The following is a 12,798-nucleotide window of genomic DNA, read 5'->3' on the forward strand; positions in this document are numbered from 1 at the left end:
ACAAGCTACAGTTTAGCACCCAGCTGCCGAATATGTGTTCTCTGCAATTCTAATCCTATGGGATATTCAGCACAAAATGATTTTGAGAAATTTGCAAATGAATGGGCATATTAGCATATTAGAGATACTGTTGTGAATGTCTGCCGTAAAGAAGTTAACTATAGTCCCGTAATGCTTCTACTATTTGCTGTATTTGAAACTGTTAGGAGAAAAAGGCGATATACAAAATTCTAGTCTTAGAATGAAATTCTACCTGAGCATGCTAACTTAACCAGGCACAAAATAATTATTCATTTAAGCACCCTATGTGGAAATCTTTTAATCTGAGAGAAGAAGCAGGCAACTTTCCCCCCCTCTGATACCCCATCTCCCTTAATCCAGCTAAACTGTGTTGATTTTGGGACACATCAAACGAGGCACAAAACTCACCTAACATCCCAATCCCCAACCATCCTGCACCAGTTTCTTCTTAAATATTTGCAAGAGAATATCTCATCTAACTGTCTGGGCTAAGACTATGCTTACGACATTTAGCAACTCCTTAAAAGGCACCTTTTCTGAAAACAAACAGAACAGATTCCATTGTTCTACCATCTGTTAGACTATGTCAGAAATAATGAAATCCTGAGGCTGGGCCTCTCCAAGCACTGAGAGCCTTCCCTAATACAACTTCTCTATGGCAATAAAAGCTGGTGGGGAGAGGGGTTGAAGCTGACTCCCCATCCCTTCCCTGTGGGCAGGTGGAGGCCAGCGAAGCCAAGTGCTCAGTAAGTGCCCACTCCCTCCAACCCTTCAAATAATGGGGCTCCCACTTTGTCTTGCTTGTTTGCTGGTTGTTCACTGTAAGGGGCGTGCTTTCTCTTTGCAAATTCTGAACATTTTTTAGATCCTATTTTAGAGCAGTCTAGAATTGCACTGTGGTAGAAGCATAAAATGGTAAGTACACCTTGCAAGCTGCAAACTGGTAGCTTAACCCAACAGAAGTGTGGGAGGCCATTCAGGTATCTGAGGCTGTGCAACAGAACCCAGGTCATTCTTTGTTCTGGGAAAGAGTACATATAAAGAGTCTTTCTTCTGCACTCTACCCATGGGAATACAGGACTTTCTTCCAATTCTCACCATTTCCTATTAGAACTGCACACATTCAGCCAGCCATTTGAAGTGCAGAGAGAAAACCACAGGGTATAAATTCCATACAATTTTATTGTAAACTTTGAATTCTTACAAGAGGTAATTCTATCTAAATCTTTAATGCTTGTAATCTTTATCCAATTCCATCTTGGCCTCTTTTTCTGACTCTTTCCTCTGCCTGCTTTTTCTTTTCAATTTATTTTTTATTAGAGAAGCTGCAGACTTAGAGAAAAAGAATGCATAAATTCAGAGTTCCCATTTACCCTCACACACAGTTTTCCCTGTTGTTAACACTTTGGTATCTTTGCTACAATTGATGAAACAATATTATTTTAGTTATACTCTTAACTCTATTACATAGTTCACATTAAGGTTTCCTGTTCGTGTTATACAATCTTATGGTTTAAAATTTTTTTTTTATTCTAGTAGCATAAAAACAAATTCCTGAATATATCCTTTTACTCCTGCAGAGCAATTCAGGGCTCTTCTGGTTTCTTCAAGTTTTCCCAGCACCATTTCTTGAAAAAAAAACTATTCCTTCTCAATTGATGGACTTGGCCCTCTCTCAAAAATCACTTGGCCATAAGGATTTATTTTGAACTCTTAACTAAATTCCGTTTTTCTATGTATCTGACCTTGCACAAGTTCTACACTGTTTTGATACTGTAGCTTTGTAATAAGTTTTAAAATGAGAAAGAGTGAGTCTTCCAATTTTGTTCTTCTTTTTCAAGGTGGGCTTGGCTATTTTGGGACCCCTTACACTTCCATATAAATTTGATGATTGACTTTTCCATTTCTGCAAAGATGGTTGTTGTAATTTTGATTGAAATTGTGTTGAATCTGTAAATCACTTCAGGTACAACTGACAACAACATTTAGTCTTCCAATCCGCTTCTTTAGGACTTTGATTTCTTTCAGCAGTGTTTTGTAGTTTTTCATGCTTAAATTTATTCCTAAATATTTGATTCTCTCAGTTGCATTTCTAAATGGATTTTTTTCCTCCATTTCATCTTCAGATTTTTCTTTACTAGTGTATAGAACCAATAATGATTTTTTTTGTGTTGGTCTTACTCCCCACCACACTGCTGAATTTGTTGATTAGCTCTCATAGCTTTGTTCTGGACTTCTCAGGATTTTCTGTGCACTGGATCATGTCGTCTGCAAATAAGGAAAGTTTTACTTCTTCCTTTCCAGTTTAGATGCTTTTTACTTCTTTTTCTTGCCTATTGCTCTGGCTAGAAATTCCAGTACAATGTTGCCTTGTTCCTGATCTTAGAGGGAAAGTTTGCAGTTTTTCACCATTGAATAGGATGTTAGCTGTGGGTTTTTCATATATGCTCTTCCTCATAATGAGGAAGTTTCCTTCTATTCTTAGTTTTCTAAGTGTTTTATCAAAAAACATTCTGGATTTTATCAAATGCCTTTTCTGCCTCTATTGAGATGATTGTTTTTTTTTTTTCCTTCACTCTATGTGGTATATTACATTAATGGATTTTCTTATATTGAATCACTCTTGCATACCTGGGATACATCATGGTGGATAACTCTTTTAATGTATTGTTAGATTTGGGTTCAACTAGTATTTTGTTGAGGATTTTTGCATCTACATTCATAAGGAATATTAGTCTGTAATTTTCTTTTCTTGTGGTATCTTTACCTGGCTTTAGTATTAGGATATTAATGTAAGTATAAGTAGTTTGTATATTATATGAATTTGTATATTTAATCTAGGTTTTCTGATTTGTTGGTGTGTATAGTAGTTCATTGTATCCTCTTCTAATCATTTTTATTGTTGTGGTGATGGTACTAATGCCCCCTTTTCATTTCTGATTTTAATTTTTTGCTCTCTTCTTCATTGTCAGTTTAGCTAAAGTTTGTCCATTTTACTGGTCATTTCAAGGAATCAACTTTTGGCTTCATTGATTTTATTTTTTAACGTTCTGTTTAATGTTTAATTTATCTTCACTCTAAGATTTATCCCCTTCCTTCTACTTTCCTTTTCATTTTTTAAGATTTTTAAAAATTCATTTATTTCTCCCCCCCTCCCCCACTTTGTGGCTTGCTTGCTGTCTGCTCTCTGTGTCCATTTGCTGCACATTCTTCTGTGCCTGCTTGTCTCCCTTCATGGCCTCATCTTACTGTGCCAGCTCTCCTCAGGCACAGGCTGTCAGCTCTCCCTGGGTGCTGGCTGTCAGCTCTCCGTGGGTGCTGGCCAGCTTGCCTTCACAAGGAGGCCCTGGAACGTGAACCCAGGGCCTCCTGTGGTAGATGGGAACCCAAGCAATTGAGCCACAGCTGCTTCCCTGTACTTTCTTTTTGTTTAGTTTGTTCCTGTTTTTCTAGATTCTTCAGCTGTGAGGTTAGATCTCTGATCTGAAATCTTTCTTCTTTTTAAATGTAAGTATCCTTTCTGCATCCCATAAATTTTGGTATGTTGTGCTTTTGTTTTCATTCACCTCAAGATACTTCCTAATTTTCTCTTGGGATTTCTTCTTTGAACCATGAGTTGTTTAAGAGTGAGTTGTTTAATTTCCACATATTCGTGAATTTTCCTGTTTTCCTCTGTTATTGATTTCTACCTTCATTCCATTGTGGCCAGAGAAGATATATTGCATGATTTTTCAATAATTTTAAATTTATTGAGATCTGTTTTTTTGAACTAGCTAATGATCTATCCTAGAGAATGACCCATGTGTACTAGAGAAGAATATGTATTCTGCTATTGGTGGTGAAGTGTTCTATACATGTCTACTAGGTCTAGTTGGTTTATAACGTTAAATCTTCTATTTCCTTATTTATCTTCTGTGCAGATGTTCTACCCATTATTGAAAGTGATGTGTTGGAGACTCCTACTATTAATGCAGAACTGCTATTGACCCTCCCTTTCAAATCTGCAAATATTTGCTTCATATTTTTTGGGGCTCTGCCATTAGGTGCATATATTTATAATTATTTTGTCTTGTTGAATTTGCACCTTTATCAGTATACAGTGACTTTTTTGTGTCCCATAACAGTTTTAGCCTTAAGTTCTCTTTTATTTGTTATTTGTATAGCTGCGCCCACTCTTTTTGGTACTATTTGTGCAGTATATGTTTTCCATCCTATCACTTTCAACCTACTTGTGTCTTTCAATTAAGTCAAGTCTCTTATAAACAGCATATGGTTGGATCATGCTTTTATACCCATTCTGCCAATCTCTACCTTTTCCCTGGAAAGTTTATTCCTTTCACATGTACAGCAACTACTGATAACACAGGAGTTTCTTCTGCCTTTTTAAAAATCTTTGAACACTTACACTTTTTTGTCCCTCTACTCTTCTGTTAATGTCTACTTTTGTATTTATTTGATTGTAGTATACCATTCTGAGTCCTTTCTCATTTCCTTCTTCATATATTTTTTCAGGCATTTTCTTTGTTGTTACCATTGGGCTTAAATTTAACACCTTAAATCATTAGCCATCACAATAGATTTAGTATCAACTTAACTTCATTAGAATATACACTTTTCCTTTCCCTTTCCTTCACTCCCATTCTTTTATTGTACTTGTTACAAATGATATCTTTATACATTGTATGTTCAAACCCATACGTTTGTCATGGCTTTTTATGCATTTGCATTTTAGAACTTGTAAGAATTAAGTAGTGGAGTTACTTACCAAAAAATACAATACAATAATACTGGCAGTTATGATTATAAATGGTCACATGATGACCATTACCAGATATGTTTATTTCTTTATACCTCTTTGATCCACTATTGTCCTTTCCTTTTAGTCTGATGAACTCACATTAGCATTGCTTGTAGAGAAGTTCTAGTGGTAATGAATTTCATCAGATTTTATTTTTCTGGGAATTTCTTAAACTGTCCCTCATTTTAGAAATTTGGTCTCACCAGATATAAAATTCTTGGTTGGCCATCGTTTTCTTTAGCCCTTTAAGTATTTCATCCCAGTGCCTTCTTGCATCCATGGTTTCTAATGAGAAATCAATGCCCTATCTTAGTGGGGCTCCCTTGTACGTAAAATTTTGCTTTTATTTTGAAGTTTACAGAACTTTCTTCTTGGCATTTGACTGCTATGTGTCAGGGTGTGGTACTCTTCAAATTTATCTTGTTTGGTGTTCGTTGAGCTTCTTGAATGTGTTTAATTCATGTCTTTTATTAAATTTGGAAAATGTCTGCCATTTTTATTTGAATATTCTTTCTGGCTTGTCTCTTTTTCTTCTCCTTGTGGGACTCCCATCATGTATATATTGATGTGCTTGATGGTGTCTTACAGTTCTCTTAGGCTCTTTAACTTTTTTCCATTCTTTTATTTTTTGCTCCTCAACCGTCATCATTTCAGCTCTTGTCCTCAAGTTCACTGATTTTTTTCTTTTGCCAGTCCCAAGCCTTCTCCTTAAATAATCCTCAGCCACCTTCTATGAGTCTGTGTAAAATCTGACTAAAAGAGCAGAAGAAGCTCGTGGTGCCCTCGCAGACCCTCTTCTGGCCCTCCCAAGCACAGTATAGGGCCAGCCTGTGCCGTTGTGGGCTCCTGGCCCTGATCCAGAGGGAGCTGACCCCCATGTGCAGCCTGAAAGACCGAATCAGGACCATTTTCTCTGGCTTTCCCTCCCAGAACTTTCCCTGGAGTCATAAGCAGTTTGTGTTCAGACTCCTGTAAATAGGGAATCCCTAAGTCCAGGAGCCAGTGCAAGCTCAAGACAAGAACCAGGCTTCTCAGGATAAATTAGGCTGGAACCCTGTGTTGATCTGGCCCTTTTCCTAATCTTGTCTGATCTGGAGGCAGCTCTGGGTGTTCTTAGGAACACAGTTTGAAAACCATTGGCCAAGCCTTGTATAATCCCACAAGCTCCACCAATGAGGAAGCTCTAATGCCCATTGCTAGGAAGACAGGAAGGGTAGCTTTGGGGATACATTTTGATGAGAGGAGTAGAGATTTGAAAAGTCACAAGACTTCGTGATGTTTGACTTGTCATGGAATATAGTTTGAACCTGAGTCCTCTGTAGGATGCATTTGTGCCCCATTTTCATACCATGTAACCAGCATCTCCCAACTTGCCTAGCCCTCCTCACTGAGGCCTGGTAAGCCTAACCTACTACCCTCACGTGTGGCTGTGGCAGAAATCAATTTACCAAACAAGCATTTACTGAAAATCCAATTAATTCTAGCCATTGTATAAAGAGCTACTGGGGAAAGGCAGAGTGAATAAGAAAATATGATCCCATTTCCTATTCTAAAATAGCCTATGGTTTATTAGGGAGAGAAAAAAGCTAATGTGTAAAAGAATGAATTCCCCTCCTCTCCTTCTGAGAACTGGTAATGGCTCTTCCTTAATCTAGGTTCAGGTGTGTTCAGTTTGCATAAATTAAGTATGTAGAGTCCACTTCAGTAAAAATACTTTTAAAAGATAACTGAACATATAGCTATACCCAAAGACCACATTAAATTAGTTTAAAAACATTATGTCTTTCAGGTGTACAAAAGAGTGAGAATTCACATTGGATGGAGTTGATCAGGGAAAGGGTGTCCTTTAAATTGACCCATAGAAGTTGGATAAGGTTTAGTTAAGAAGACACAAAAGGCCTTGCAGTTAAGGACCTGGGCATATCAATTTCAGAGGAGGCCAAAATTGATATCATTACCTCCCATCCACAAGAAAATGCGGGGAGATCCACAGATAATGTCTCACTTCTTTGACAGTTTTACAAAGCCAACCCATGGGAATTGGAAAAAAACCTGAAATAATTTTTATGCCAATCATTTATTACTCTAGTTATTCCTTCCATTACTCTTGTCTACATCACCATTTTCTGTAGCGAGGGAAATTTGTGTCACTAAGTGACCATATATAATTTCTCTGCTTAATAGTTCATGGTAAGTAGCTGGGATTTCCCATTTATTTTGCTTCATTTTCCTGTCTCATTATGGTGGCATCGTAGAAGCACTTCAAAGAGTAGTTTTTCTGTAATATTTTGGTGGTTAAATGAAGTAACATGGGAGCTGAGATTTCCTTCCCTCGCCAGGGTTAGTAAACACCAAATCTAAGACTGAAAAAGCCACTGAGGTTGTCTGCCACTAAATCTGAGATGGTTCTTTATCAGTTAGCTATTGCTGTGTAACAAACCATTTCAAAACACAGTAGCTTTGCACAATAAATGCTTATTATTGGTCATGAGTCTGTGGGCCAGCTAGGCAGTTCTGCTAATCTGGGCCAGGCCTGTTGGATCTCATCTGGGTTTGTTCATGCATCTGTAGTCCACTAATGGGTCAGATAGAGGGTGACTGCTCTAGAATCCCCTCACTTACATGTCTGACAATTGGCTGGTGGTTGGCTAGGGATGACCAGGCCTCATATCTCCACTGTCTGTCAAACTAGCCTAGATTTTTTTAAAATAGAAAGCTGAATCATGCAAGGTTTCTTGAGAGTCAGGCTCAGAACTAGATATTCCTTCTGTCACATTCCCTTGCAAGTGGCACAGTCATCCCAGATCCAAGGAGTGGGGAAATTCCATCTTGTGATGAGAGGAACCTCAGAGTCATTTAGCAAAAGATGTGTATACAGGTGGGGGTGGAGGGTAAATCACCTTCGAAATCAATTTACTACCACTTGGGCCCATAACCAGCTATCTGGTTTTAGAAGTTGGAAATTACCTAGTTTATTTTAGCAATTACTTTTTTAGCACTTGCTCTGTGCAAGAAATTATGACAGATGTTAAGGAGGAGAGATACAAAATCTAGTAGGATGACAAGGTAGGCTTATCCGTGCACCTCCGATATACAAATTTCTGACATATAGTTTGTAGTCTTGTCGTTAGGTTCATTTCATCTTCTCTAAAAGAAGTTCTAGAAAGAACCCAAAGGCCCAGTTTTGGAGGTGCATTGTGCTTTTGTGATAGGATAGCTTTAGTTTCTAGTCAAAGACCGGGCAACATAGTTTTAAAATACTTTAGAGTTATATTGTCTAATACAATAGCCAGTAGCCATATGGGGATAGAGGACATGTGAAATGTAGCTAATGTGAGTTGAAATGTGCTTTGAGTGTAAAATACATACCAGATTTCAAAGACGTAGTATAAAAACATAAAATATCTTATTAATGATATTTATATTGATTATATGTTGATTTCATAATTTGGACATCTTGAGTTAGATACAATATATTATTAAAGTTAATTTTATCTCTTTCCTTTTACTTTTTAATGTTGCTACCCCAAAATTTTAAATTACGTTTGTGGTTTATCTTCTATTCCTGTTAGATAGGTTGCCAGGAGATGAGTTCTTCTGTGTGTTTGTGTTTTAGAAAAATAATGTGGGTACAAGGAAGAGAAATGCTGTGATTCTTTGGTGGCACTGCATCTCCATTCTGTCTTCTGAAGAAGTGCAATTCCTCGTTCAGGTATTTCTCCCAATATCATCTCCTTCCTCCTCTTTTTCTTACCTGCCTCCCATTCACTGCATTTTTTCTGTTCACTTTGCCATTTACTTGGTGAATATCTGAGCTTTATTCAGCTAGCTCTTTTCAGACTTATCCATATGTACTTGAAAAGCAAATACAGTGTTCATTAAGCAAATGTTCTCCAAGTATTTTCCTTCTCAACAAGGTCAATGTTTTAGTTTGCTGAAGGTTGCCAAGGCAATAAATCAGAAATGGGTTGGCTTTTACAATGGGGATTCATCAACATTTAAGCTTACAGTCATGAGGCCATGAAAGTGTCCAAATCAAGGCTTCACCAGGCAAGGACTGTCTCCCAGAAGATCAGCTGCTGGAGACCCTGGACTCCTGTCGCATGCAGGGCACAATGACGCCATCTGCTATCTCTCCCTTCTCTGATGGCTATCAATACTTTCAGCTTCTGGTTTCCTCTGGCTTTCTCTGCTCCTGTGGCTTTCTCTCTCCCAGCTTCCATTCATTTCAGTTTCTGGCTTCCAGGGCTTCCTCTCTCAGCTTCTAGGAGTTTTTCTCTGTCTGTATCTCCATTTTCTTCCCATTTATAAAGGATTAAGAGGATTAAGACTCACAATGGGTCATGCCCTCCTGAAGTAATCTAATCAAAAGCCCCTAACTGAGGTAGTCTAATCAAAAGTTTCCACTTATAATAGGTTCATGCCCACAGGCATGGTTTAGCTCTAAAGAAATCATCTTTCTGGGGCCCCTAAAAGTCTCAAACTACCACACTCAGAGTTGTGGATAGCTAGAGGATCTAGCTAAGGTTGGGAAAGCAAGGGCACTCACACTTTTACCCTATCCTTTCCCAATATCCACCTGCAGGATCCAACCACACCCATGGGTCTAGGAAGACTAATTCTTCTGAGTTGGTAGAGTTTTTGTTAACTTTCTTTTTTCTTAACCATTTTGGATTTTTGCCACCTGCTGTAATACTTCTTTCTGGTAGTAACTCCTTTTATTTTCAAGAAGTGTTAAAAGTATGATACTTATGGAGTTGGATTCATTTTTGGAATTAGAATATTTGCATTCATTTCTTGATATAATGTTTGTAAGTACTTTGAAACTATTAAGTGCTATATTTACATGGAAGATATTATTTAACTTCTTATTGATACCTGAAATTCCACTATTAAAATGTCACTGTTTTGCTTAAGACTTAATTGCACTTTAAAGCAATGAAAATGCGTAATGAAATAATTAATTTCCTTGTAAAGCAAATGTTAGACAAAATTATTTGAGGTTGATTGGAAATATCCTTAGCTCGCATTCTTCAAAGGCCCAAAGAATTCTAGTTTAAAAAAAAAGTGAAATGCTTGCTTACAGCAATATCCATAAAGATATTCTTTCAGGGTGGTCTTTTACCAAGGGCATACATTTCACATATCTAAAGTATTTTACTGGAAAAGAGTTGAAAGTAATTAAATACTTAGAATATTTAACATAAACACAATACAAAGGAAAATCAGGGGAAAGAAATAATAAAAGTAAAAAAGGAAATAAATAAAAATATTAAAGAAAAATGGAAATGAGAAAGGTTATAATGACATTTAAAAAACTCATTGTGCATAATTTATGCTAAAAATTGATGAAATGAATAATTTTTAAAAACATTGTAAATATAAAAATTGACACAAGAAGCAGAAAATAAATACTTGATTAAATCAAATGTTGCACCTTGGACTCAACTTTCAAGAACAGATGCCTCCTAAGTTATATTCACTATTTGGGAGCAAAAAAACAAAGTAAACAAAACCAAAAAGACAAGCCACCTATTTATTTTAAAAGTCTAGTGATACTGAATATCAAATTTTATAAATATAAGAACAAAAAAAACCCTAATATAACTTCAATTTTGAATATGTGTGTAAATCCTAATAATAATAACTACCATTATTCACCATCTACTATGTACAGACTTGGTGCCAATTGCTGTCCATTATTTCTTGTCCTTACAGGAACACAATAAGGGAAATTTTATAACCCCTCTTTACAGTTAAGGAAATGGATGCTCATAGGTTTCATGTGTTTGTCCAAGGCCACAGAACAAATAAGAGGGAACTGAAATTTGGAGTTTGACCTTGTGACTTGTGCTCCTTTCTGTTAAGAAGATCATCCCCCCTTCTCACTACCGCACTTGACTAGTCTTAAAAAAAAAAAAAAGATCTTACCCAAAATATATAAAATTGAGAAGTTTAAAAATTATTTTTATTTTCACTAAAACAATATTTACATAGAATTTTCAGTTCCAAGTCCCACTCTTCTCCATTCTTTCATTTCCTTTCTTAATACTTTTTGCTATTTTAACCTGGTATTTTTCTCCATCTTTCCAGATAACATGCTTATACAGCTGTTTTTTGATTAGTTGAGTTTTAAATATTTGTTGTGATAAAATAGTTTGCCCACATCATCCTCCTAAAACTTGAATTTTTATAAAATCAATATTTAACATTGACTTTACTATGATTTTGAAAATACTGCTTATGCCGAGATTAATGGTGCTAAGTTACCCTTCCTTTCTTTTTAACACCCTTTGGAATTCATCAAGGGCTGTTTTTTTTTTTTTTTTAATCTCTTCATTTTCTTGTTGTTACCTAATTATTCTCAAAGTTTTTGAGTGAATTGTGAAATTCTACTGAATTCCAAGAAAATATAAACCAGCTAAACATACCACTTAAATAATTTAGAAGCATTTCTGGACATAGGAAAAGTGTACCCTGCCCCACCCCACCCCCAAATGGCTTGGATTCAAATTCTGTTCTCGTGGTCTGCTATGATTCACTGCTGTCAAAGCCTGGGAGAAGGAGCTTGATGGGCTCTGGTCAGCCAGCTGTGGGCTCAGGGCCCAGTGTGAGGCCAGGAGACCCCAAGCCAGGTTTAAAGAGATCCTCCTCTTCTGAAGATGAAGTGAAAACTATGCTGGAAACTGGACCCAACATCGGGCTTTGAGAAGGTCTGAGACTGAATTCATGGCCCTTCTATCCCTCAAGCTGAAGGAAGAGGAGCAGGGACCCAAGCTTGGGGATGGCGACAATCTGGTAAAAGCACGTGATAAACTCCAACTCCCAGACTCCTCTGATCCAGGGACTCTTAACCTTTTTTGTTCCTTGGACCCCTTTGCCAGTCAGGTAAAATGAATACTACTGTAATTTATTTGTTGCCTACATTCATAAGTGAAGGAAATGCTAGAGTTCAGGTAGAGGTCAGAGAAAATAAAGATGATTAGTTGATTTTTTTTCAAGTTCACAGACTGCCTGAAGTCTTTCTATGGACCCCTGCTCTAAACCAGCAGAGGTGATGGAAGTCACTGCTCGCCTTTTCTGAAGACAGCAGCTCTCTTTGCCTGGAGACCTCGTAAAACCTCACTTCTGCTGGATCTCTTGAACCAGGGGAAGCTTTACCCTTCTCAAACGTACCCCTATCTCGCCTCATTGCTTTTAGACCAGTAACGAGCCTCAAGTCTTAGCATGGCCTAACTGGGAAATGTATAGTACGTGTTATAGGATGAAAGAAATTATTCACCAGAGTAGCTGCAGAAACTGGCTGAAGTACCAGAAGAATAGGAGGCACGGCTGAGGGCTGCCTTTGGAGGGTGCAGGAACTGGGAGAGTGGAATATACAGCTGGAGGAAGGAGAGTTTACTGACCTGCAGCACTCATCCATGATTCCGGATTTAACATCCTGACACATCAGAGATGAAAGATTTGGCTGGTTAGTGCTGAACGGAGAAGAGCAGGCTTAGGGGCCAGCAATCTGTCCATCTTGGAACTGGTTCATATATTCTTGGAATGTGGTTGCCTTTCCTGCCCATCTAATACCACCATCTGAGTGCTCTCAGAATATCTGATTTGTCCCCACAAAATCCTGTGTAACATTCCTGTAGAATGAGGGACCCACCTGATGGCAAAGCAGGTGCGTAACAATAAGCACATGACCAAAGGATCAATTGCTCCTGCAGATATCCAGACCGCCCACTGATAGATTGTCGGAATGGCTAAGGCACCGACCTGAAGATGATGCACTGAGGAATAAGTGCTGTACTATTGCCTAGTAACAAACTCTCACACTTCATGGCTCAAAATAACAATCACTTATTTATTCTCAATTGTTTTGATATTAGGGTTATGTACCAAGGAAATGATAGCTCAGGTCAACAACAGAGAAGAATCGAATCCTACTAACAACTCTGCGAGGGAGCCTGACAGCAGGTCGTCCCGGG

This window comes from Dasypus novemcinctus, chromosome 29 (genome assembly GCF_030445035.2).
Source record: "Dasypus novemcinctus isolate mDasNov1 chromosome 29, mDasNov1.1.hap2, whole genome shotgun sequence".
NCBI lineage: Eukaryota > Metazoa > Chordata > Mammalia > Cingulata > Dasypodidae > Dasypus > Dasypus novemcinctus.